The sequence below is a fragment of the Pongo pygmaeus genome, chromosome 5, assembly GCF_028885625.2.
Source record: "Pongo pygmaeus isolate AG05252 chromosome 5, NHGRI_mPonPyg2-v2.0_pri, whole genome shotgun sequence".
Lineage (NCBI taxonomy): Eukaryota > Metazoa > Chordata > Mammalia > Primates > Hominidae > Pongo > Pongo pygmaeus.
Window position 1 is genome coordinate 26,467,139 of NC_072378.2, and position 27,833 is coordinate 26,494,971.

The following is a 27,833-nucleotide window of genomic DNA, read 5'->3' on the forward strand; positions in this document are numbered from 1 at the left end:
AGCTGTTACATTATGACAGGGTAGTTTGTAGCATTTCCGTTTGTAACAATAATTAACACAATAATGTCCTGTTCTTCAGTTAGTATACAGTACTGTTTTGTTGAATAACCCATTGGGACTTGGGTGGCTTAGGTGGCAGGCAGGCATGGAATTCCACCATAACGGCTGGAATTCTTAGCTGTGAGCGGGCGCACCCCTCAGGCAGTGATGATGTGCTGAGCCTGAAGCAGCCAAAATGTCAATGACTATAAGACATTCAGCCACAGGAACCAAAATCACCAGCACCTCGAATGACCAGAGGCACCCCACAGCAGATAAGCACCATAGGTCACTGCTTTTGTCCCCAAGCCTCTTAATGTCACTAGTTTAATTTTTCCCTTAAGGAGACCTGGAAATATTGTCATGTGGGTTCCAATATCTAAGAACACCAGAAAAATATGAATTCCTTTTTTCCCCCTTTTTACCTTTTAAAGGAATATTATTAATTTTAAAAGCAGGGACCATGCTAATCATCTCTATATCATTCCAATTTCAGTCTATGTGCTGCCGAAGCAAGCATGTCTTTTGTTTTTTAATTTTTAAATTTTAAATTTTATGAGCACATAGTAAGTGGATATATTTAACGGGTATGTGAGACATTTTGGTACAGGACGCAATCTGTAATAATCACATCATGGAAAATGGGGTATCCATCCTTTCAAGCATTTATCCTTTGTGTTAAAAACAATCCAATTATGCTCTTAGTTATTTTAAAATGTACAATTAAGATATTATTGATTATAGTCTTCCTGTTGCGCTGTCAAACATTAGGTCTTTTTCATTCTTCTGTTGTTGTTGTTTTTTTTTTTTTCAGATGGAGTTTCGCTCTTGTTGCCCTGGCTGGAGTGCAATGACACGGTCTTGGCTCACTGCAACCTGCACCTCCCGGGTTCAAGTGATTCTCCTGTCTCAGCCTCCTGAGTAGCTGGGATTATAGGCACACACCACCATGCCCGGCTAATTTTTGTATTTTTAGAAGAGACAGGGTTTCACCATGTTGACCAGGCTGATCTTCAACTACTGACCTCAGTTGATCCACCCGCCTCAGCCTCTCAAAGTGTTGGGATTACAGGCATGAGCCACCACATCAGGCCCTTTTTCATTAACCATCCCCACCTCCTCTCCCGCTTCCTCCCACTCCTGCTACCCTTCCACGCCTCTGGTAACCATCCTTATATTCTCTATCTCCATGAGTTCAATTGTTTGGATTTTTGGATCCTGCAAATAACTGAGAACATCCAAAGTTTGTCTTTCTGTTCCTGGCTTATTACAAGAACTCTTGTTTTATCTTGACAGGAATAGAGTGACTGACCTCCAGTGGGGAGGAAACCAGAGACCTTGGCCCCATTCCCAACTGGGTCATTCAGCCTGAGACATTTGGATTTGATAGAACCTCTCTGATAGAACCATGGCTTATTGATGAAGTGGAAGGAGTGATACCTGAAGTACCCAGCCCAGGGTGTAGACATCAACCTAGACGGGTGCAGGAGCTGGACAAACACACCACCCAGGCTGCACAAGATTTAGCTGGCTATTCTCCATATTTATTCTTTGGATAATGAGTTTCCACTCTGTAAACGCCCTTATGAATTGTGTTTGGTTCCCTCTCAGATGCCTCAGGGACCACCAGAGGATCTCTTCCTCTTCCCTCTTAGGATTTTCAGGGGTCATCTGAGTATCCATTTCCTGAGTTCTCTAGCTCTCGAGAATGAACAATCATACAAGTGTCCCACAATCAGAGGGTGGCTTGCCACTGTCCTATTCTATATTTCTTTCTCTCTGCCTCAGTCAGTGCAGCCAGCTCACTCATATCCACAGGGTTGGGGGTGACCTATGTCCTGTTTACAAAAAGAGTCAAACTGTAAAACATTTGAAGAGATTTATTCTCAGACAAATATGAGTGACCAATGGCCCGTGACACAGCCCTCAGGAGATCCTGAAAACATGTGCCCAAGGTGATCAGGGCACAGCCAGGTTTTATACAGTTTAGGGAGGCATGAGACATCAATCAAACACATGTAAGAAATTCATTGGTTGGGTCTGGAAAGGCAGGACAACTCGAAGCTGAGAAAGTGTGGTGGGGTGAGGGTGTGGCTTCCTGGTTACAGGTAGATTTAAAATTTTGTGATTGGCAACGGGTTGAAAGAGTTATTATCAATAGGAAGGAATGTCTAGGTTATGATGATAAGGGGTTGTGGAGAACAAAGTTTTATTATGCAGATGAGGCCTTCAGGTAGCAGGCTTCAGAGAGAGTAGATTGTAAATATTTCTTATCAGACTTAAGGTATGTGTTGATGTTAATGCTGGTCAGCTTTTCCTGAAATCCAGACTCAAGTGGGGTATAATTGGCCCTTTTTTCCTGTCATCACCTGAACCAGATAATCAGGTAAACTTTGGAATGCCCTGGCCAAGAGGAAAGGTCCATTCAGATGGTTAGAAGGGCTTCAAATTTTATTGTTGGCTTATAATCTCACCTCTCATTCTTCCTTTTATAAATCATCCAGCTGCTTGTCCAGCTCCTGCATCCCTCTAGGTTGATGTCTACACCCTGGGCTGGGTACTTCGGGGTATCACTCCTTCCACTTCATCAATAAGCCATGGTTCTATCACAGAGGGCCCTGCTCACTTCACCAATTTTGTGAACTAGATTCACCATGCACTGGTGAATTTTGTGAACCTGCCTGAGCCTGGTGAGACAGAAGACACTCACATGCAACAAGTTACATGAAGCAAATGTATAACTTACAGATAGAAAGCAAGAGACAACAGAAGCCTAGAATTCATTGTGTGCCAGTTTCCCAAGGCTTATGAAAGCTGCCTTGGGTGGATGGAGCTTCAGTTGCACATGCCCTACTGGTGTTGCAGCTGAGGGGTCCCAAAAGCAGCTTACCCCAGGCTCGATACCTCAGGGGCCACAGGAATCACTGGGTAAATCTCATCCTACTTCCAGGGAGAGAGGAACAAGGCTCTGGTTGTCCCAGCAGTTCCTCCTTAATTCAAGATGTTACATTCTTCAGGAGAGCCAGGAGCCAGGCCCAGGCTGTTTCAGGCAGTTCCTCCCTGCCTCAGGATATGGGCATTCCCACACACTCTACAGCTGTTCTTCAGACTACAAGCAAGAAATGGAGGAGAACTGGGTCAGTCCCTGGCCACTTGGAGAACAGTTCTGCAGAAAGAAGTCACACCTGTGAAAACTGCCTGCCAAGAGGAAACAACTACATTGACATGTATGTGAGCAAGAAATCAATTGCTATTTGGTTAAGCCATTGAAACTTTCTATTTTTCTTTCTTTCTTTTTTTTTTTCTTTTTTTTTTGAGAAAGGGTATCACTGTAGCTCAGGTTGGAGTACAGTGGCATGTTAATGGCTTACTGCAGCCTTGACCTCCCAGATCCAAGCAATCCTTTTGAGTATCTAGAACCACAGGTGCACGCTACCATGCCCAGCTAAATTTTAAACTCTCTAAAGAGACAAGGTCTCCCTATGTGGCCCAGGCTGGTCTCAAACTTTTAGGCTCAGGTGATCCTTCCACCTCTTGACATCCCATAGTGCTGGGATTACAGACGTGAGCCGTCTTCCCTGGCCTGAAACTTTTAAATATATTTCTTACAGCAGTTGACACTACTCTAAGCAGGATACATACCTTGCATGTTCAATAAAGAATATATAGAAATAGCAACAGTTTTCAGGGAAGCATTGTGTTTGAAGACTAAACTCTGACTTCTTTTCTTATCTTGGCCAAATTCCTCCCTAAAGGACCTGGGGAGTCACCCCTACAAACCATAAAGTTTCATCAGAGGGGTTTTATTTAACCGTATATGACATGGTTTGCTTTCCAACCTGGCTCTGGCATGACCTCACATAATAAATAAGGAAAGAAATAAAAATATTTTAGCCCCAAATATATTTCCTTGTCTTGAAATGGCCCTGCAAAGTTGTCTCTTGTGGGAAAAAAATCTACATCTTTTTTTTTTTTTTTTTTTTTTTTGAGGCGAAGTTTCACTGTTGTTGCCTGGGCTGGAGTGCAATGGCATGATCTCAGCTCACTGCAACCTCTGCCTCCCGGGTTCAAGCGATTCTCCTGTCTCAGCCTCCCGAGTAGCTGGGATTACAGGCACATGCCACCACACCCGGCTAATTTTTTTGGTATTTTTAGTAGAGACAGGGTTTCATCATATTGTTCAGGCAGGTCTCGAACTCCTGACCTCAGGTGATCCACCCATCTCAGCCTCCTAAAGTGATGGGGTTACAGGCGTGAGCCAACGTGTCCAGCCCATTCTTTTCCCTTTTTTTTTTTTTTTTTTTTTTTTTTGAGATGGAGTCTTGCTCTTTTTCCGGGGCTGGATTGCAGTAGCGTGATCTTGGCTCAGTACAACCTCTGTCTCCGGGTTCAAGTGATCCTCCTGCCTCAGCTTCCTGAGTAGCTGGCATGCACCTCCACACACAGCTAATTTTTCTATTTTTATTTATTTATTTATTCTGAGACCTAAGTTTGGTTCTTGTTGCCCAGGCTGCAGTGCAGTGGTGTGGTCTCAGCTCACTGCAAACCCTACCTCTTGAGTTCATGTGATTCTCCTGCCTTAGCCTCCTGAGTAGTTGGGGTTACAGCCATGAGCCACGATACCCAGCTAATTTTTGTGCATTTTTAGTAGAGATGGGGTTTCACCATGTTGGCCAGGCTGGTCTCGAACTCCTGACCTCAGGTTATCCACTAGCCTTGGCCTCCCAAAGCACTTGGATTACAGGAATGAGCAGCCAACCACAGCTGGCCAACTTTTGTATTTTTAGTAGAAATGGGGTTTCACCATGTTGGCCAGGCTGGTCTTGAACTCCTGACCTCAAATAGTCAGTCCGTCTCGGCCTCTCAAAGTGCTGGGATTACAGGCATGAGCCATCTCGCCCGGCCAAAACTTTTTTTTTTTTTATTTTTTTGGAGACAAAGTCTCACTCTGTCACCCAGGCTGGAGTGTAATGGTATGATTATGGCTCACTGCAGCCTTGAACTCCCAGGCTTTGCTTCCCAAGTAGCTGGGACTACAGGTGCATGCCACCAAGCCTGGCTAATTTTTGTATTTTTGTAGAGACTGGGTTTTGCCGTGTTGCCTAGGCTGGTGTCGAAATCCTGGGCTCAGGTGATCCACTGTGCTTGGCTTTTTTTTTCTTTTTTCTTTTTTCTTTTTTCTTTTTTTTTTTGAGACGGAGACTTGCTCTGGCACCCAGATTGGAGTGCAGTGACTCGATCTTGGCTCACTGCAACCTCCACTTGGCTTGGTGCGATGGCTCACGCCTGTAATCTCAGCACTTCAGGAGGCCAAGGCAGGCGGATCACCAGAGGTCAGGAGCTCAAGACCAACCTGGGCAACATGGTGAAACCCCGTCTCTACAGGAAATACAAAAATTAGCCAGGCATGGTGGCAGGCGCCTGTAATCCCAGCTACTCAGGAGGCTGAGGCAGGAGAATCATTGGAACTTGGGAGGCGGAGGTTGCAGTGAACTGAGATTGCACCCATGCACTCCATCCTGGGCGACAGAGATAGACTGCCTTTCAAAGAAAAGAATAATAATAATAATAATGTTTTCATGATGCTTTATTGATATCTCCTTCATCTGAACATATCCAGAGGCTGCTGGCCACAGTCACGTGTGAATCTTGGGAATAAAGTAATAGAACCATGGGAAGCACTCGCTATGTCTATTGACTTATGTGCTCACAACTACACAGATAATAATTGGGGGCATATTTAATCCACATTTCTCAATTGACTGACAGTTGTCAGAGGCCAGTGATCTGCTATTGCTGTTCACTGTGCCTTCCAGCCGCCTCCACATTCTAAGGCAACTACAACATGTGAGAAGAAATCGATAGGTCACCAAAGTATATAATGTTCTTATATAAGAACATTATATAATATAGTGTTCTATATTATAATATAGAACATTATAGTGTTCTATATTATAATATAGAACACTATAATGTTCTATATTATAGAGCACATATGATTTAACAACAACAAAAAGCTTTCTAGGCCAAATGCAGTGGCTCACACCTGTAATCCCAGCACTTTGGGAGGCCTAGGCAGGAGGATCACTTGAACCCAGGACCTCGAGACCAGCCTGGGCAACATAGTGAGACCCTGTCTCTATTAAAAAAAAAAAAAAAGCTTTCTAAACACATCTGAGAACTGTAGAAATCACTGTGGTCTAACTACCTCATTTATAAATGAAACCATTGATGTTCAGAGAGGAAGTGATTTGCCTATGGCTACCCAGGTTTTGTCCTGGGATCACGATTTAATCCTTAAAATAGTAATCTGTTTATGAGTTTTCTGATTTTAAAAGTAATTTGTTTTTATTCTGGAAAATGAGAAAAATAAGGAACTTTTTTGGAGGTTCTAGCAAGGGGGTGAGTGCAGCTGCTCATATATCCTTAAATGATCCGGCTGGGCGTGGTGGCTCATGCTTGTAATCCTAGCACTTTGGGAGCCCAAGGTGGGCGAATCACTTGATGCCAGGAGTTCAAGACCAGCCTGGCCGGTGTGACGAAACCTCGTCTCTACTAAAAATACAAAAATTAGCTGGGCATGGTGGCACATGTCTGTAGTCCCAGCTACTTGGGAGGCTGAGGCAGGAGAACTGCTTGAACCTGGGAGGCAGAGGTTACAGTGAGCCAAGATTATACCACTGCACTCCAGCCTGGGTGACAGAGTGAGACTCTATCTCAAAATAATAATAATAATAAATACATTGATTAATTAAAAAATAAGAATGAGCCTCCTCTATTGAGGAAGGTCATCCTCTTTGAGCACACAGTTTCAAGGGGGAGAAACTTCCTAATGCTCAGCAGCAAATTTTTTCTATTGCTTAGCCCCAGGCCCCCTCACAAGCATGGACCACTTCCCCAAATTTTTCTTTCTTTCTTTGTTTTCTTTGAGAGAGTCTCACTCTGTTGCCCAGGCTGGAGGGCAGTGGTGCGATCTCGGCTCACTGCAACCTCCACCTCCCAGGTTCAAACAATTCTCCTGCCTCAGCCTCCTGAGTAGCTGAGATTATAGGCGCACACCACCATGCCTGGCTCATTTTTGTATTTTTAGTAGAGACAGGGTTTCACCACGTGGGTCAGTCTGGTCTTGAACTCCCGACCTTGTGATCCGCCTGCCTTGGACTCCCAAAGTGCTGGGATTACAGGCATGAGCCACCACGCCCAGCCTCTTTCTTCTTTTATTGCAGACCCCTGGGATTCAGTTTACCATGGCCCTTCTCTCAACAGCAGCCACCAGCAAACCACTTAACCCCTTGGGCTCCTGCTTCCCTTCAACCAAGAGCAACTATCATGCTTTTCTTTTCTTTTTTCTCTTTTGAGACAAGATCTCACCCTGTCACCTAGGCTAGAGTGTAGTGGCATGATCTCAGCTCACTGCAGCCTCTGCCTACAGGGTTAAAGCGATTCTCCCACTCAGCCTCCCGAGTAGCTGGGACTACAGGCAAGTGCCACCATGGCCAGTTAATTTTTGTGTTTTTTGGTAGAAATGGGGTTTCACCATGTTGGCCAGGCTGGCCTCGAACTCTTGATCTCAAGTGATCCACCTGCCTCGGCCTCTCAAAGTGCTGGGATTACAGAAATGAGCCACCACGCCTGGACGGAAATGTTAAAATCTAAAAAAAATTATTTTAATGCCAATTTAAATCTAAAAAATGTAACGTAAGCAGACTCTATATCATCTGGTTCACATCCTTGTAATCAACTGTTGTGGAGTGGTTCCAGTTTCCAAGGAAACTACTGTTTATCAAATCAGTGACAAATGACTTCCCTAATAACAAATTTTAACTTTTAATGCTGCATTTTTTAACTAGTTCCCATCTCTTTTAGGAGTTAGAAGACATATTTTCAGATGTATTATAAAAATTAGTTTTTGTCTAAACAAGTTTTTTACATAACTCAGCTGAAGAAACTCGGCCTGAAAGATGAAGTCCAGCTTTCTTGGACTTTTTTTTTCTTTTTCTTTTTTTTTTTGAGACGGAGTCTCGCTCACTCTGTCGCCTAGGCTGGAGTGCAGTGGTGCGACCTCAGCTCACTGCAACCTCTGTCTCCCAGGTTCAAGTGATTCTCCTGCCTCAGCCTCACGAGTAGCTGGAGCTACAGGCACCCGCCACCACACCCGGCTAATTTTTGTATTTTTAGTAGAGACCAAGTTTCACCATATTGGCCAGGCTGGTCTCGAACTCCTGACCTTGTGATCCGCCCGCCTTGGCCTCCCAAAGTGCTGGGATTGCAGGCATGGGCCACTGTACCCGGCATCCTTGGACTTTTTATCTGCACTGAAGGCACTCAGTGGTCCAGACCACCTACTTCTGCTCTACCTTTGGACATCCTGGCCGTGTGCCGCTCCTCAGCCTGACCACAACACCTGCAGTGTCCCAAACACACCATGCAGTTTCATGCCTCTGCACCCATTTCCTCTCCCTGGTCAACACACCCGGGTGACCCCTATTCTACTCTCTCAGACAAACCAGGACAGGCTCCATGACCTTCCTGCAACTCTATTTTTCTCACCTAGAAATAGAATTAATGACATCTACTTCTTTAGCAGATGTTTAGGAATGAGATATGGTGTGGAGAGCACCTGGTGTGAACACAGAGCATATCTGTGATAGTGACCGTTAGCTGTTATCCTCATCACCACATCCTTTCCCCACATCTCAGATGGTGCCACAGTCTACCGCCTCAGAGAGAAAATAGAAAAGGGAGGTCCCAAACTTCCTGCTCCACCACCTACACCTGCCCCTCCTGATCTGTTTCCTCTGATTTCAACAAGCAGGTGTTCTTTCTCCTGTCTCAGGCTAATTCTGCACCCACATCGGGGAGCCCCCACTCCAGCTTCCCTCAGGCTTCTCTATTTGGTCAATTCATTAATTCATTCATTTGATAAGGATCCATGAGCGCTAACTATGTGCCAGTCACTATTCTAGGTGGTGGAGTCATAGAAGTGAACAAAACAGAAAGTTCTCATTCAAAAACAACATAACTTGTGGTAGGAGGCAGACAGGAAGTAAAATAAGTAGTAATATATATGGTGTGCAGGATGATGATAAGTGCTCAGGAGAGAAATAAACCTGGAATAGCAGAACTTGCATTTCTTTTTGAAGGGGTCTTGCTCTGTTGTTCAGGCTAGAGTACATTGGAGTGATCATAGCTCACTGCAGCCTAATTTTTTTGAAAGACAGAGATCTTGCTATGCATATTGCCCAGGTTCTTGAACTCCTGGCCTCATGCAATTCTCCTCCCTTGATCTTTCAAGATCCTGTGATTACACGTGTAAGCCCTCGTTCCCAGTTGGAAGTTACAGTTTAAAATAGGGTGGTTATGAGCAAGGGGAGCGAGGCACAGAATACCTGGGAGAAAAGCATTCCGAGTTGAGAGAACAGCAGTGCCAGAGCACAGAGGCAGAAGCACTGTGGTTTGTGTGAAGAACAGCAATGAGGCTGGGGTGGGCAGAGCACACAGGGTGACCAGGAGAATAGGAGGTGACAAGGCCAGAGGGGGTTGAGGGCCAGATCATGTATGGCCTTGAAAGTCATCATACTGACCTGGGCTTTACCTCTGAGAGGGGAGCCACTGGAAGGTTAGAGCAGAAAAAGGACTGGACTAACTTATGTTTTAAGAAGTTATTTCACATGCTAGACCGAGATGGGCTGTGGGTAGGGGTGGTGGATGGAGGCCTGAAGACCCAGCTGGGAGCTACTGCAGTGATCCAGGGGAAAGATGCAGATGACTTGTACCAGGGAGGAGCCATGAAAATGTTATGATGCTGGATTTATTTTCAAGATAGAATAAAAAGGCTTTGCTGATAAACTTACAGGTAGGGTGTGAAAAAGGAGGGCATCAAGGGTGACCACAAGGTTTTGGTCCTAAGAAACGGTACAGATGGAGATGCCACTTACTGAGATGGGGAAAATGAGGGAGAAGCAGGTTTTGGAGGCCAGGGAAGGAGCCAGCACAGAATCCAAAGGTCAGTTTTGGATATGTTGGGCTTGAGGAGCTTACTAGATATTCCTGTGGAGATGTAGAGTAGGCAGGTCAATAATAAGTGTGCAGTCCAGGCAATGGGTCAGGGCTGGAAACACAAATTATTCTCTTTGTCTTCTTTATATTCATGTTTGTTGCCACTGCGTGTTTCACTTACCTAATGTATTCGTGATTTATTGCTGCATAACAAATTACCACAAACTTAGTGGTTTAAAACAGTACACTTTTCCAGCCTGGCCAACATGATGAAACCCCAACTCTACTAAAAACGCAAAAAATAAAAGATAAAAAATTAGCCCAGCGTGCTGGAACACACCTATAATCCCAGCTACTTGGTAGGCTGAGGCACAGGAATCGCTTGAACCCAGGAAGCGGAGGTTGCAGTGAGCCAAGATTGTGCCACTGCACTCCAGCCTGGGCAACACAGCGAGACTCTGTCTCAAAAATAAATAAATAACAGTATACTTTTATCACTTGAGTTTCTGTGGATCAGAAGTCCAGGCAGAGCTTAGTGGGCTTCTCTGCTCAGAACTTCACAAAGCAAAAGTATTATTCATGCATGTAAACCTCTAAGCACAATACCAGCATCACGGTAGGTTCTATGTGAGTATAAGCTATTATTAAGAATAATAATCAATCCTCTTCCCTCTCCTCCATCCCTAAGGCCTCATCATTTCTTGCCTGGAGTGTCACAGTAGATTTCTTTCTGGTCTCCTTGTCTTCTACCATCTGATTCTTTAATGAGGACTGGCTATATTGTGTAATCATAGCGTCATCATTCCACAGAATACAATGTAAATGGCACTCTTACTTCCCGTCTTCTCTGGCACCTTTCACACTGTTGTTTCCAGTGTACACATTTTCTCATGCCATTTTTTAAAAAGATTTTCTCTTCACCTTCAAACTAAAACTCCAACTCCACAACAGGCACCAGCTGATACCAAACCTTTCATAGTGGAAAATAATGACATTCATAATGAGTTAATATGCGCAGTTTCTCCCCAAACAACTTGAGAAGCAGGTCGTATCCCTACCCATAGCTGAAGAAACAAAGACATTGAGTGAGAAATGGACTTAAGGGTCTCATAGTTTGGCAACTACAAAGTTCAGAGATATGAAGAGTTGGGCTCAGAAACTCCTAATCTGAAGCTTAGCACATTGGCTGCTTCTTTGTGTCAAAGTGACTTGGATCCTCCAAGCAAAAGTGGGATGTTCATTCTTACTAATACGACTTCAAGCAGCACAGCTTCTGATAGACTCTGAATTTAAAAATAAACAAATGAACAAATAAACAAATAAAGATTGATGGATGAATAGGGATGGATTTATAATAAAGTAAGAAAGTAAAATATTAATTATACAGTCTACATGGTAGATATATTGAAATTTACTGAAAATTCTTTCACCTTTGCTATATGTTTTAGAAGTTTTATAATAAACTGTTGGGGAGAGGGAAGGGGGAGGGAAAAATTGTGTTTTTCTGTTGATAACAGAGACCAGAAGTACCACTGGCTTAAACAAAACAAGGGTTTGTTTTCCTTTCATGAAAAATAAACTTATTTGGAAATTCACCCTGAGTATTAATATATAATAAAATATTTTAAAAGAAAAAAAATTTTTAAATAAATTTAGATGGTGACAGTCCAGGGCTGATCTGGCACCTCAGATATGTCATTCACGCCCCAGCCTGCTTCTGACTTCATTCTCTGCTGTGTGTGGCTTCCAACCTCAAGGCTGCCTCATGGTCCCAGGGTGGGCTACTGCACCTCCAGGTCCAAAGTCCATGTTCTAGGCAAGAGGAAGAAGGGAGTAGGGAGAGTGTACCCTTGCACTCCCAGCTATTTTGGCCTCCCTTTGAAGGATTTCTGGGAGAAGTACAAGCCCACAACTTTCACCTACAAACCACCGGCTCCAACTTAGTCCCTTGGCCTGCCCTATCTACAAGGGGGAAGAGCAGGATGCAGTACCCAAGAAAATTAGGCCTTATCACTAAGAAGAAGGGCGCATGCATGCTGCAGAAGCAACCAGCCATCTCAAGCAGATACCACACAGCCTAAATTCAAACTGTTGCAATATAATCAAATCCCATCAGCTCCAGTCACATATTAGCTCTAGGAGCTTTCTGGCTTGCAGCCCAGAAAAGTGTGTTTTGAGGTCCTAAGCCACAGGGAGAACAACATAGTCCCATAAACTCCTTACAGAGATGGTGTACAGGAAATGAGCCTTACAGAGACCACAGCCTGTGGAGTGTCTAGCTTCAGAGAATATTACTCCACTGGCAGCGTGAGAAACAAATACCCAAGAAAATACAATATAGCACAAACTGGGAGCTGAGGGTGAATGAAGATGCTCAGAAAGATCTGCACTAAGAATTTCCTGGGAGAGGTAAAACAATGTCAAGCAGCACTGCCTCTGGAAACCAGAAAAATTATATTATTTGATAACATATCCTAAGCCTAAATGCCAGAAGTTCTTAAAGAGGTGCAGTTTGTCTCATTTTCTTTCCATTCATACCTTTATTTGGCTCTGTAAAAAAGATCCTCCTCTTCTACATACCTATCTACATGCAAGCAAACTGCCACAGAAGCATCTTAATTAGTGCACATCTTCCTCTCTTTGCACATTAAATTTTTTTATTTTCCTACTCCATTCTGCTAATATTTCTATTACGATATAAAAGACACGAGACAGGTGAATATAAAGAAATACTTATATACATCCACGCACAAGAATGATTCAAATAGATAAACACAGAAACACAAACACTAAGGGAGGTAGGGCTGGAGTTTTTGCTCAACGTGTACAATTCAATGTACTTTCAGTTTTCATTTCAATCTTCCTCAATGGTTTCTGCCCAGCAACTGATGAGAAACATCACCTCTGAGCCAATCAAAAAACTAATTCTTCCAAAGAGCGACTCTTACTGTTTCTCATGGTGAGAAGACAATATTTGCTTTCTCTTTTTCCTTTCTTCCAGATGACAGGCTAAGCCATAATAGAAAGAATGGAGAATTATTGATTGACCATCTTTATTCTGTGGGCTCTGATTCTCCGATGGGAATACCAAGGGGTAAGTGCAGGAAATTGATTACAGCCTGGGCTACAATGCCTGGGAGGAGTGGGGCTGAATCGCTGACAGTGGTGAGTGGGCATGCAGGGAGAGTACTCGCCCAGAGAAACGGGTGCGGTGCCTGTGTGTGTGTGTGTGTGTGTGTGTGTGTGTACATGCGCACACCCGCACATGCACATATGGGCACGTGGAAAGACGGGAGAAGTACTGCAAAGTATAAGAAACTGCAGAGGTTGGGATTTAGTGGAAGGAAAGGGAGACAACATGAACGAAGAAATATTCCAACTGAATGTTCTTAACGTATTGTGGTCAGAAAAGGGCAAACAAACAAACAAAAAACCCTTATAATCTGTTCTGGCCAACTCAAGGCATCTATTCTAAGAGATTCTGAAGAAGGAAAAAAAAAAAGATGTGCCTCATAGATTTACATGTGAATGTGTTTATTACAGAAGTATTTATAATATAGTAAAATCTGAACCAACATACATATTCAACAGGTGAGGAATAGACAAACAACGCATGGTTCAGTCATAAAACATGTTCCATGTAACCATTAGGAATCATAATTTTAATTAAGTGAAATTCTTTATAATTTTAATAACACTGGATCCTTCTATTAAATCATTTTTGGTATCTTTTAGGGATAGTACTTGGTTTTCTTTCCATTTATCATTTCCCCAAAACCCAAAGCATGCTTTCCCATGGCTACAAGCTACTACATTGTACGAATATATAATTATTGGGAGTCTCTGTGAGCCTACTCTGACTCAGAAAGCCATTCCTAAAGAAGAAAAAGAACAAACAAACAATAAAAAACCAGAATTATTTTTAAAACTCTTTCTTTATTTTGGATCTTTCAGTTTCTACATTTTGTTACTGTAGATTTTCCTAGATTGAACAGCCTTAACCATAAATATTTGCATCGATCTCTAAATTTTTTCTTCAACACTAACTTTTATAGTTGGAATTTTGGGGGCAAATAATACAACATTTTAAAGGCACTTGCCATGTCTACATGGCCAAATGCTTCCAGAAACATTTCCACTTCCATTAGCAAAGTATATGATTATAACTACAGAATATTTAAGGTTTGATTCCTTTATATTTTTTTCTTTGGCAAAATTGTCTATAGTAGAAAGAATGAATAATAAATAACCTAAAAAATAAAAGTTCTCCCTCTGAGGACAGCAGAGAAATTTTTAGCTTAGGGACTAATAATAATAATACCTCCTTTTCTTTAGGAGCATAAAGAGCAGTTTCAAGGAGCAGAAGATGCGGTGAAATATAATGTTTATAATGTTTAGTCTGATGGTGGGTGCAAGATCCAGGCAGGGGTGGAGCATGACCAGCTGCACAGACCTCTGTTCCCTTGTTTCCTCTACATCTCTCCCCACCTCCATCTGCAGACCTTGTTCTCAGAGGCCATTCCCAGACCCACAGCAGCTGGTATTATGACTGCAGGCCTCATGCTCCTTTGTTTTGGGAGAAACTGTTGAGGAGTTAGTATTTACTGAGCAGCTAATGTGTTCCAGTCACTATTATTCCTCATAATAATTATTAGTTATTAACTAATACATGAAAATTTTAAATTTAAAGCATTCCAATAATTTTAAAAGTAAAGGAAGCAAAAGGCCAAAGTGTCCTTTCACTCACTTAACCTCCAATCTTCAGTGTAGCATCCATCATTTTAGACTTTTTCAGGCATTTGCATATATAGTTATGCAGAAATGTATAGCTTTGCTTTTGTTTTTCAATTGAATCATTAGTATAGTTCTGCAAGGTGCTTTTTGATCACTTAGTATATCTCCATTATCCAGGCTAGTGACATTAAATCACTCTTTTTAACTGCTGCATTGAATTTCCTCATAGGGATGAGCCATCATTCCTCTCATCAGTCTCTTGTGGGTGGCTGGTTCAGTTGGTTACCACTTTTATACTTTAAAAATAGTGTGGCAGTGTCATTCTCACAGAGGCTTCTCTCCGCACCCATGCAAGTACTTTGCTGAAGTGAGCATCAGGAAGTGGAATTGCTGGGCCAATTGTGCACATTCTAAGTCTCATACTTGATATTTTTGAGTAACTAAAGTTTAAATGGTTTTGTCCCATGACCGAGATCATCAAGCTTGTGACTTGTACAGCCTTTACCTATTGTCTACCCTCTTTGTGTCCCTAACTCTACCATAGTGGATCCAGCCCATTGTGGGTGCTCAGTAAATATTTGTTGAATAACTTTATGAAGGGAAGAAAGAAAAGATGAGCAAGGCCTGGTCTTATTCAAAGCTTTTCTAATCAATATATTTGTGATTAAACGTGGTGGGTTCAGCCCCTGACTGACTTCAGAGCCTTCGCCAGGCAGTCTGCCTGGATCCCACCAGGAGCCACCAGGCCGTAAGTTGACCGTGGTAATGGCCAAGAGTTTGACGTTTGAGGAGTCCACAGTGTTGGACACCCACAGAGCTGAACAAGGGTGGAACCAGGGAATCCAGTGAAGAGGGTCCTTCATGAATCAGAGGGGGATAATGGAAGCTTGGACCTGGCAAGGGAAGTGTGGGGAAGTGATAGGATTCTAAATACTTTAATATTTGAATGCAGTAGAGTCCGAGATTTCCTGATCAGACAACAGATACTATTTTTACAGATGGTTTTTCGTACTGGAACTCAAAGGTAAAGACACTCAAGGACAGACATTTTTGGCAGAGGTAAGATCTTCTTTGGTCACCATACTTGAGTTAGCCCTAGGGAAGTGGACATTTCCATGCAGAATCCTAAAGCTTCTTCCACGCCATAGTGTCTGTCCCACACCTTCTGGTGTCTCTTGATATGCAGGAGAGATGAAAATGGCAAGTTCCCTGGCCTTCCTTCTGCTCAACTTTCATGTCTCCGTCTTCTTGGTCCAGCTGCTCACTCCTTGCTCAGGTAGGGAATGATTCCACAATTCCACATTTATGTTTCTGAAGCAGACAATTATCTCAATTACCTAATTAAGCAGACAATTACCTAAATGCCCTCTTAGAACCTTTAACTCATTCCCATACCTGGAAGTCCATCCCAACCTGAAGGATCACCTGTCACAAAGAGACAAATGGTCCTTCTGTTAGGATTGTGTTCCTCTCTAGGTTCTCTGTATCTCGCCTTCCCTGTCTGAGAAGCACCCTTCCTCTCGTGACCCCAACTCCAACACCCTCTGATGGAGCTTCCCCCTTGCGCTGACAGCTCAGTTTTCTGTGCTTGGACCCTCTGGGCCCATCCTGACCATGGTGGGTGAAGACGCTGATCTGCCCTGTCACCTGTTCCCGACCATGAGTGCAGAGACCATGGAGCTGAGGTGGGTGAGTTCCAGCCTAAGGCAGGTGGTGAACGTGTATGCAGATGGAAAGGAAGTGGAAGACAGGCAGAGTGCACCATATCGAGGGAGAACTTCGATTCTACGGGATGGCATCACTGCAGGGAAGGCTGCTCTCCGAATACACAACGTCACAGCCTCTGACAGTGGAAAGTACTTGTGTTATTTCCAAGATGGTGACTTCTATGAAAAAGCCCTGGTGGAGCTGAAGGTTGCAGGTGAGCCTCCAGGTTTTGTTCTGAGAACATTTCTCTGTAGGATCTAGAGCAGATGCAGAGTCCCTCTTGCAAAAGCACTGCAGACACTCCTGGCTGCTCACTAGCAATTGCCTGTACTGCCTCCCAATTTAGCTTCTCTGAGGCCCTTGAGAAAGACACAGGTTTTCGTTTAGGAAGAATTCCTGCTGTAGCCTACATGCTCAAGTAAAGAACTCCTTTCCTCTGGCCACCAGAGATATAAGGGAAGTGAAGGACAAGGGATAGGAAGCATAAGAAACCATCTCTTCAGTGACTGGTACACAGTCATTTTGGTTTGGTTGTGTAACAGATGGCTTCTGTTGTGTCTCCAAGTGCACACTACCATGGGCCCTGGGAGGTGGAATAGTGACTGTATCTGCAGCCAGTGTTTTCCAACTAGCCATCCCCAGGAATACTCCTGTAGTAGAACTAGCTGTATTTCTTACTTGTTGCAGTGAGGAAGAACACACATCATGGGGAGCTGTGGCGGGGTCTCAGTAAGGAGGTGTTAGATACCCACCTCCTAGATAAGCCCAAGATATACAATTTGGGCTTGTATTAGGGGATTAGGGCAGGGGGAGTTTATAGACTTAGCCCTCTGCTCTGGATGAGATTCCATCAGGAAGGTGTGGGCAGGTTAAATCTGTGAGTGGGAGCCTTAATCAATCTTATGTAGGAAGAAGGAGACCAGGGTGAGACTAAAGCTGTAATTGATGAAGGGGCAGCAATGCCTCATTGCTGATGGGGGATGTTTGGTCACTGCTGTGGTTTGGACAATGTTCATGTTTTTCTCTATGCTTACACGTGATGTGGGGTGGTATTGTTTTTCCCATGATCCATCATAGTCACAAAGTGCCATTGTCTGTGTTCTGTGAAATTGCTTATGTTCAACAGGATGACACGGAGACCCGGTGTCAGTTTCCATATGTTGGGACAGCTTTTCTCTTTCTCAGTGCAATCCCTTGCCCTGTGCCTTCTGGTTGGGTTTGGTTTAAGGGGATCTATAGCAGACAATCGTAGGAGGAAGAGAAGAGGAAGTCTTGGTGCTTATTCCCTGGCTTCCTTACTGCAAGTTAACCTCAGGCTGGCTGCATTGTCTTGCTGAAGGTAACAGCACCTCTAAAGGAAGTCCTCAATGCATGAATCTCTTCTTTTATGTATTCAAAACAGCTTCCTCTCCTCCTCCCTCTGGTAATTGGGGTGGGTTGGAATAGCCCCACTGTTTCTGACCCTGGGATACTGCACTAGCAAATTTAGTTTTCCCCTCCTCATGACCACACTTTTGTAAACAGCTCCTGAATGAAATCTCTCTTGAATTATCAAATCTGAGTCTGACATTGATTCCCATTGAGACCCTCCCTAATACAGGAGCTATCCAGAATTTAGGCCAAATTATCCTTCCACAGCACTGGGTTCTAATCTTCACGTTGAAGTGAAGGGTTATGAGGATGGAGGGATCCACCTGGAGTGCAGGTCCACCGGCTGGTACCCCCAACCACAAATACAGTGGAGCGACGCCAAGGGAGAGAACATCCCAGCTGTGGAAGCACCTGTGGTTGCAGATGGAGTGGGCCTATATGCAGTAGCAGCATCTGTGATCATGAGAGGCAGCTCCAGGGAGGGTGTATCCTGCATCATCAGAAATTCCCTCCTCAGCCTGGAAAAGACAGCCAGCATTTCCACCGCAGGTCAGTACCTGTTTGGCCTCAGGTTTTCTGAGCTGAGCTGTGGCAGTTGAATGAAGGGGGATGTGTTAATATCTGTGGTCGACCTGGGTCTCTGCACTGAATATAAGGCCCAAAGCACAGACCTGGAGGCTCCTCTTTGTGCCAGGGGAGCTTCTTTCCTCCATAAAGGTGTTCATAACACAAACATTTTCTGAACATTTCCTATCTGCCAGAAAGTATGACATGCAATGGGAATTGGGGGAAAAACATTAAGATAAGCTCCTTATATAACATCAAATGACAAAATGGTAATATATATATATATATATATATTTACAAACTCATATCATAGAGAAAGAGCTGATCTCCTTGAATCAGAAGGAGATTCTAAAAAACTAGTAAAAAGTTTTGGCCAGGCATGGTGGCTCATGCCTGTAATCCCAGCACTTTGGGAGGACGAGGGAGGCAGATCATTGAGGCCAGGAGTTTGAAACCTGCCTGGCCATGGTGAAACTCCATCTTTTCTAAAAATTCAGAAAATTAGCCAGGTGTGGTGGTGTGCACCTCTAATCCCAGCTACTCAGGAGGCTGAGGCACAAGAATCACTTGAACTCAGGAGGCAGATGTTGCAGTGAGTGAGAGGAGACCACTGCACTGCAGCCTGGATTATAGAGCGAGACTCTGTCTCAAAAAATAAATAAAATAAAATAAAATAAAACCTAGTAAAAAAAATGTTAACAAAGCCTATGAATTATCAATTCACAGAAAAGGAAATAACTCACAAAAGGGTGCTCATTCTCACTCACTGGGTAAACATATGAAATAATTTTTCCCTTATGATATTTGCAAAAATCAAAACTGCTTTGGCTTATAATACATGATTCTCATAGGAATGTATGAAGGCAGTGACTCTCAGTCATTTGCTCATGTAACTTGCTGTATTTTTGGTGTGCATTAGGTCAACCTCTATTGGCGGCTCTATAGCAATATCTATCCAAACTACACATTTATCGATCCAAACTTCCACTTCTAGGAATTTATCTGATAGGTTCGCATTTGTATGAGATGATCCATGTAAAAGGTTTCTGTTTTTCATTGTGTTTTTTTAGACAGTCTCACTCTGTTGCCCAGGCTTGAGTGCAGTGGTGCAATCTCAGGTCACTGCAGCCTCTGCCTCCCAGGTTCAAGTGATCCTCCTACGTCAACCTGCCAAGTAGCTGAGATTACAAGCATGTGCCACCACACCCAGCTAATTTTTGTATTTTTAGTAGAGATGAGGTTTTACCATGTTGGCCAGGCTGGTCTCGAACTCCTGACCTCAAGTGATCCACCCGCCTCAGCCTCCTAAAGTGCTGGGATTACAGGCATGAGCCACTGCAACTGGCCTGTAGAAGGTTTCTTATAGCACTGATTACTATTGTACAAGGTTAGAAACTGTGCAGATGTTCACTGCCAGGGAACTTCCATACAAGGGAATACTGCCCAGTTTGTAAAAGGAAAAAGAAGCAATTCTCTCTATACTAATATGGAAAGATCTCCAAGATACACTTTACACAGAAAAAGCAAGATGCAGAGGGACGTCTATAGAATGCTATTTTTAGTTTAAACAAGAGGAAAAATAAGAATGTATTTTAATTTACTTTTTTTTAGTTCTCGATTGGGTTATTTAGTTTACATTTTTAAACTTCAACAAGCAATTTTGTAACACTCATTGTACATCAGGCACTTTGTAAGTATTAATTCAATTCTTCTAACCTCAGGAAATAGGTATTATCATTACCCTCATTTTACATTAGTAGATTAGGCCACTACAAACAGAGAGGTTATGTAAGTAGTCCAACATCACACTGCTAGTCACATGGGGGAGCCAGCACTGAAACCATGCCCTCTGACTCCACAGGTTATGTTCCTAAGCATCATATTAAGTGGACTAAGGAGAAGTTAATACATGGAGGGAGGGAGGACTGGGTGGATGAGAGAGTTGCGTGACTTTATGTGTATATAGTTTTGAACGATGTAAATGTGTTACCTATTGAAAAAATATTTAGAAAAAAATATGTATGACTTTGCTCAAGTTACTTTCCATGTGAGAGGCAGACATCTCAAGACAAGTAATAGTAGTAGCTTGTAGTGAGGGTTTACCAAAGTCTTATCTATAGTCCTCTGAGACTTTAGGGAGAGAATCCTTATTTAACCTCATGAGATAGATTCCCCACCCCCGACCTGGGCTGAGCAGCTAAAGCTTGGGTCACTGCAGGCTGGGGAGGCTGAGTACACCAGTGCCCATGAACCACAGCTCTCCCCTTCGCAGACCCCTTCTTCAGGAGCGCCCAGCCCTGGATCGCAGCCCTGGCAGGGACCCTGCCTATCTTGCTGCTGCTTCTCGCCAGAGCCAGTTACTTCTTGTGGAGACAACAGAAGGAAATAACTGCTCTGTCCAGTGAGATAGAAAGCGAGCAAGAGATGAAAGAAATGGGATATGCTGCAACAAAGCAGGAAATAAGCCTAAGAGGTATCCAACGCGAGCAGAGAATCTAAGTTCCTGGCTTGCATGCCCCAGCCTGAAAACCTCACCTCTCTCCCCCACCCTGGCACTGCATCATGTTTAAGGTTTATTTCCCGAAACACCCACCTCACCCATAACAGTTCATCTTTTTTTTTTTTTTTTTTTTTTTGGTTATTTTCCAGAGAGCCTCCAGGAGGAACTCAGTAAGTTACCATTCCCCCAGAGACCCAGACATGTCTTCCTATCCTCACTTTGAGCACCTTGATGACTCTTCCCTGTTCATTCCATTGCAGAGAAGAAAAAAATCCAGTATTTGACTCGTGAGTGCCTTTGACATTTTCTCTGAATTCAAATCTATTACTCTCTCTCTGCTTCATTATTTTCCAGCCCATAAGTCATAGCCCAGAGTTGAAAAGTGGTCTTGGATCCCTTTACTCAGAAAAAGAAAACAAGTGTGGCTCTTTGGAGAAACCACCCAGTGCTTTTTCTCTCGAGGAAAAAAAAAAAAAGAGGTCTTCAATCTCTTTGTACTAGGGGCTACAGACCCTTAAGCTCTAAAAAGCACTGAGGAATATCCAGGGGTACACTTCAAAAGGAAGAGGGGAGAGAAGGATAAGGTGCATTTTCTATGGCAGGAAACTTACTTGTTGTTTCCCATAATCTAGAGGCTGTTGAAAGGAAAACAAGAATGAAAGATTTAAGAAATAAGAAAATCAGAAAAGTGAGAGGGAGGGAGAAAAGTGTGTCTAATAAAGAGGAGTAGCTACAGTGGCTCAGTTGGTACAGATTGATCATAACTGCTTTCAAAAACTAGTCCCTGAAATTGCTCATTAAATTTCCCAAATTCTTTTTAGAGCAAGGTACGAAATGATACAGATTGACAAGGATGAATCTTGTACTCCTAGGCGTACACATATAGACATGGTGACACCTATGCCCAGGTACAGATTCAAAACAGATGAGCTGGACCCCATTGGGAAGGAACTCTCACAGTGCCTGCCCTGCCACTAGCATTCAACCGATGTTCCCAGACTTGATATTAAGAAGAAGAGGTGAAGAAAGAATTGTACCTGCAGATGGAGACCGTGGGGAAGGCTGGGATGGTAAAAAAAAAAAAAAAAAAAAAAAGACTAGATGGATGCAAAAAGAAGGGGAAGGGGCCAACACAGAAAAGGCAGAGTTCTGGTGACACCTCTACCTTTCTTTCATTGTAGGTGGAGAGGAGTCTTCATCCGATACCGATAAGTCAGCCTGATGCTCTGTAAGTTTGCTGGGTCATGTGCCCTGAATATTTCAACCTTTTGTCTGCTGTGACCCATGGATGTTCTCAGCTGGATTAATTAGAACTAATCTAAAGACTCAATTTCTGTGTGATGGGGGTTCACCTCTGCTTTTCTGGAGCCTCTGAGAAACTCCTGATCCTGCACACCCCCTTGCAAAGCCTGGCCATGCATTCTGCACCCCCCATGACACAGGGAGCCAAGCCTGACATTTTTGAGAAGGTGCCACCTCTGATCCATCAGAGCTGCAGAGGAGGGAAGCTGGACCCTGGAAGAGACTCTGAAGAAAAGTAGAGAAAACATGTAGTGAGAGGAGAATGGAGTGGGAAAAGTACAAAAATACTGACCTTTTCCTTATCTGTGTCTCCTTCCTTTCAGAATGGAAAAATGGCCCTCTTCAAGCCTGGTGAGTAAATCACTGCATGTTCCCTGGACCAGCAACCTGAGGGACTATATTCCTTTTTCCTTTTTTCTTCTCCAGCTCTTGTGATTTGGAGCAGAAAAGTTCCCTTGACTTCCTTCCTGGGTAGGAAGATGCATAAAGGGTAGGAAGACGCATAAAGGGTAGAGGTGAGGGGAAGGAGACACACACTGAGTAATACTGCAGGGAGAGTGAGGATGGAAATGCCAAGGAGAGGAGGCGATGCCTGCCCAAAGAACTTTGTCCTTCCCAGGCTTCTCATGCCACCTACTGCCTGTATCTCCTCAAAGGATTTAATGCTTCCAAGCTTTGGCCTCCACATTTTTAGGTGATGATTGCAATCTGTTTTTCATGGGGGTTGAGGTGAAGACTGAAGGAATAATGAACATGCTTGGCAGAAACCTAGCAAGAAATAGATGGTGAGTTCAAACTGGGTAGTTGAACTAGGTTTCCAGAAAGGAGGGTTAAGGGAAAGCAACAAGGAAAAGTGCAGTGCCCCCATGGTTCCCAACAGTGGGGAGCCGTCTCCACCCCTATCCTGGGAGGGCTAGAAAGGGGAAGCAGTTACTGAACCCAGAGAAAGAGGTAGCTCAAAGGGGGGGCTTCCTGAGAAGAGTCGTCAGGCCTTGTTAGAGCAGCACCAGCTGCTGCTGGCAGGGAGGAAGCAGGAAAATAAACGGTGTGTCTCTCTTTTCTTTCTCCTTCTAATCTTCTGTCAGGGCCTCCCATTGGCCAAACCCAACAGCAAACCAGAGGACAAGGGAGCCCAGTGGCACTGTCCATAGAGGACAGATTCCTGGGGCCCAGAAGAGGGTGGAGAAAGCTGAAGGGTGGAGAGTGAATCTGGTGCATATAAGGCACCATGTAGAGCCCAGCACAGAGATGGCCTTGCAGCTATCAGGAAGATGAGGAGCTTCCTTCATGGCCTGCTGTGGGCTGAGTAAATAACATGATTGCCTTCTACAGCGCTAGAGATTCATATGTTTATCCCCATTTTTCAGGTGAGAACATGCTTCAGATGAGGCTCCACCTTGTTAAATAAATTGCATGTATGGAAAAATAGACTGCAGAAAAGGGGAACTCATTTAGCTCACGAGTGGTCGAGTGAAGATTGAAAATTAACCTCTGAGGGCCGGGCGCAGCTGCTCATGCCTGTAATCCCAGCACTTTGGTAGGCCGAGGAGGGCAGATCACGAGGTCAAGAGATCGAGACCATCCTGGCTAACACGGTGAAACCCTGTCTCTACTAAAAATACAAAAAAATAAAATAAAAAATAAAAAATTAGCAGGGCATGGTGGTGGGCGCCTGTAGTCCCAGCTACTCGGGAGGCTGAAGCAGGAGAATGGCGTGAACCCGGGAGGGGGAGCTTGCAGTGAGCCGAGATCACGCCACTGCACTCCAGCCTGGGAGACAGAGCAAGACTCCGTCTCAAGAAAAAAAAATAAAAGAAAAAGAAAATTAACCTCTGAGTATAAAGCATCAGTGGGCAGAATCAATGTGGGGAGGGAAACAACAAAAATGTAGAAAGAGGATCCTTGTTGCTTCTTGGGGCCCCATCAGGGATTAGGTTAGGCAGATACTGACCTTACTTTCATTTCACCTCTGGTCACAAGACCCCTGGGGCTTTCACCAGTGACATTGATGAGAGAATCACATTCAGGGCAGGCTAGGGACGCCGGGTTCTGGAAGGACCTCCTCAGCATGGCCCAAGCCTTGCATGCTGAGGTTCTGAAATCCAGGAAAAATGGCTGACCCCATGGACACCTCCTCAAACTCTCTGCAGCAGATATGATTCTGGATCCAGACATGGCAAATGCCATCCTCCTTGTTTCTGAGGACCAGAGGAGTGTGCAGCGTGCTGAGGAGCCCTGTGACCTACCAGACAACCCTGAGAGATTTGAATGGCATTACTGTTTGCTTGGCTGTGAAAGCTTCATGTCAGGGAGACACTACTGGGAGGTGGAAGTGGGGGACAGAAAAGAGTGGCATATTGGGGTGTGTACTAAGAACGTGGAGAGGAAAAAATTTGGGTCAAAATGACACCGGAGAATGGATACTGGACTATGGGGCTGACTGATGTGAATAAGTATCAGGCTCTCACTGAGTCCAGAACCAACCTGAAACTTCCTGAGCCCTCTAGGAAAGTGGGGATCTTCCTGGACTGTGAGACTGGAGACATCTCGTTCTACAATGCCACGGATGGATCTCATATCTACACATTTCTGCACGCCTCTTTCTCTGAGTCTCTGTATCCTGTATTCAGAATTTTGACCTTGGAGCCCATTGCCCTGACCATTTGCCCAATACCAAAAGTAGAGAGTTCCCCAGATCCCGACCTAGTGCCTGATCATTCCCTGGAGACACCAGTGACCCCGGGCTTAGCTAATGAAAGTGGGGAGCCTCAGGCTGAAGTAACATCTCTGCTTCTCCCTGCCCAGCCTGGAGCTAAGGGTCTCACCCTCCACAACAACCAATCAGAACCATAAAGCTACAGGCACACACTGAAGCACTTTACTGATATTCATTGGATTATTCCATAGGACAGTTGTTTGAGTTTGGTGCCACCTTATTGTGCCCTTTATACAGATAAGGAAACTGGGATGTAGAAAATTGTATTGACTTTACAAAGCAAACATCAATAGTGAACAACAGAGCTGGGATCTGAACAACAATAACTAACATTAATGGAGAATTTAAAATGTTCTGAGTGCTGTGTTATGAGCTTTGGTGGGTGTCACTCCTTTAATCCTCACAACACCCTGTCAGGTAGTCTCATTTGGCAAATATGGAAGCTGAGGCAGGGCAACATGAAGTAACTTACATAACTCATACAGTAATTTGTGCAGTTGGAAGATGTTCAGCTTCAGTCCCTGGCCAATTGCCCATTCTTTTCCAGCCTGATTTTTCCTGCATGGGAAGAACCCACATGTAGCCCTGAGGTTCCCTTCCCAGGACAGCTCCAGGATCGAGATCATTGTGGGCGGTTGTAGAGTTAAGACCCCTATTGACTCCTTCTAAGGCTCTGATTATCAGAGCCTTAGACCCAGCACTCCTTGGATTGGCTCTGCAGAGTGTCTTGGTTGAGAGAATAACGTCGCAGTTCCCACAGGGCATGTGACTTTGAAAGAGACTAGAGGCCACACTCAGTTAATAATGGGGCACAGATGTGTGCCCACCCAACAAATATGATAAGTGATCATGCAGCCAGAGCAAGGCTTCCTACAGTCAAGAGTTCCAGGCAGAGCAAATACCCTAAAGATTCTCTGTGATATAGGTAATTTGGATGAAGGAAGCTAGAAGAATTACAGGGATGTTTTTAATCCCGCTATGGACTCAGTCTCCTGGAAAAGGATCTGTCCACTCCTGGTCATTGGTGGATGTTAAACCCATATTCCTTTCAACTGATGCCTGCTAGGGAAAACTGCTCCTCATTATTATCACTATTATTACTCACCACTGTATCCCCTCTACTGGGCAAGTGCTTGTCAAGTTCTACTTGTTCAATAAATGTGTTAATAATGCTTACTCTTCAACTTGGCTTTTTCTAGACTGTGGTGTCTACTCAGCACAGTAGAGTAGTCTGCACACCCACTGTACTCCCCACAGTTTCAGTTTACCTCACTGCAGCATTTTCACAAAACCCTTATTGGATGCCTCTTCTATTGCTGCCATCTGAATTACCAGAAATTCACAGATTTAAAGCAACACAAATTTATTATCTCACTGTTCTGTAGGTGAGAAGTCCCACAGGGATCTCATCAGGCTATAATCAAGGTGTCTGCAGGCTGGATTCCTTTCTGGAATCTCTAAGGAAGAATCTGTTTCCTTGCTTATTCAGATCGTTGGCAGAATCAGTTCCTTTCATTTACAGGAATGAGGTCCCAGTTCTTTCCTGGTTTATAGCTAGGGACTCTACCCACTTCTAGAGGCTGCCACACTCTGACTCTTAGCTCCCTTCCTCCATCTTCAAAGCAGCAACAGTACATTGAGGCTCCTCTCTTAGTTCTTTTTCTCCATTGTATCACTCTGATTCTTTTACCTTCTCCTTTTTTTTCCTTTTATTTATGTATTTATTTATTTATTTATTTATTGTCGACAGGGATTCGCTCTGTCACCCAGGATGAAGTGCAGTGGCGTGATCTCGGCTCACCGCAAACTGTCCCCTGGGCTCAAGCAATCCACCCACCTCAGCTTCCCAAGTAGCTGAGACCACAGGCCCACATCACCATGCCCCGGTATTTTTTTTGTAGAGACAGGGTGTTGCCATGTTGCCCAGGCTGGTCACAAACTCCTGAGCTCAAGCAATCTGTCCACCTTGGTCTCCCAAACTGCTGGGATTATAGGCATGAGACACGACACTCAGTCTGCCTTTTACTTTTAAAGACTCCTGTGATTTGACTGATTCCACCCAGAGAGTTTAGAATAATCTCTCTATTTTAAGGTCCATAATTTTAATTTTGTGTAAGATCCATTTTGCCATGTTATACATTCTATTCATAAGTTTCTTAGTGGATATAGCTCAAAGGGTGGGTGGGGGGGCACTATTCAGCTCACCACACTGATTTGGGAAGTGATCCCAGGAAACACAAGTGCAGAAATAAATTGAGAAATGAAAGAAAGCCAATTACATGAGAAATGAGATAAAGAATTCACTCATGAGTCAGTTACCATGTGGATAACTTGGCTGAATCCCTTTTAGGACTCTCTAAGAAACCATATGAAATGTGTGATATAGCTCAGAATCTTCCTAAGGACTACAGGGCCTGGGACTTTATCTCCACTTCCCATCATCCTTTGCTTGAATTGATTGAAGATTGGCCTGGGTGTGTTAATTCTAATGCACTTTAAGATTGGGCTATATAACTGCAGAAAAGCAACTATCACGGGTGTGATAAAGCTCACAGGCAAAGGAGAAGGGAGATACTCACTGGAGATGGGAAGGTTGTCATCTTTGCAGAAAACTGTGCCTCAGCTATTGGCAAACTGTGATAGGCCAAGAGAATATGGAATGGGGCATCAACAGCGTCTGTTATAAGGGCTCACCTCTGAGAATATAGTGAATGCCTTTCAAGGTCTCTCTGCCCTCCCTGTACCACATTTATTTAGCATTAGAGACCTCATGTCTTCCAATACATGCCCATATCACATGGCCCTGCAGCCTGACCACATGGACTGGGTCTAGGATGGACACTGACCCAGGCTAGATCAGAGGACCAGGTCACATGTGGCCAGTTACTCCTGTAGCAG

General features: G+C 44.0%; 2 pseudogenes; one reads left to right on the plus strand and one right to left on the minus strand.

The window, feature by feature from the left end:
- Positions 1-469: 469 nt before the first annotated feature.
- LOC129039739 (U6 spliceosomal RNA) lies at positions 470-559 on the minus strand (annotated as a pseudogene).
- A 12,421-nt stretch (positions 560-12,980) lies between these two features.
- Positions 12,981-26,099, plus strand: LOC129038078 (butyrophilin subfamily 3 member A3-like; annotated as a pseudogene).
- The last annotated feature ends 1,734 nt before the right edge of the window (positions 26,100-27,833 follow it).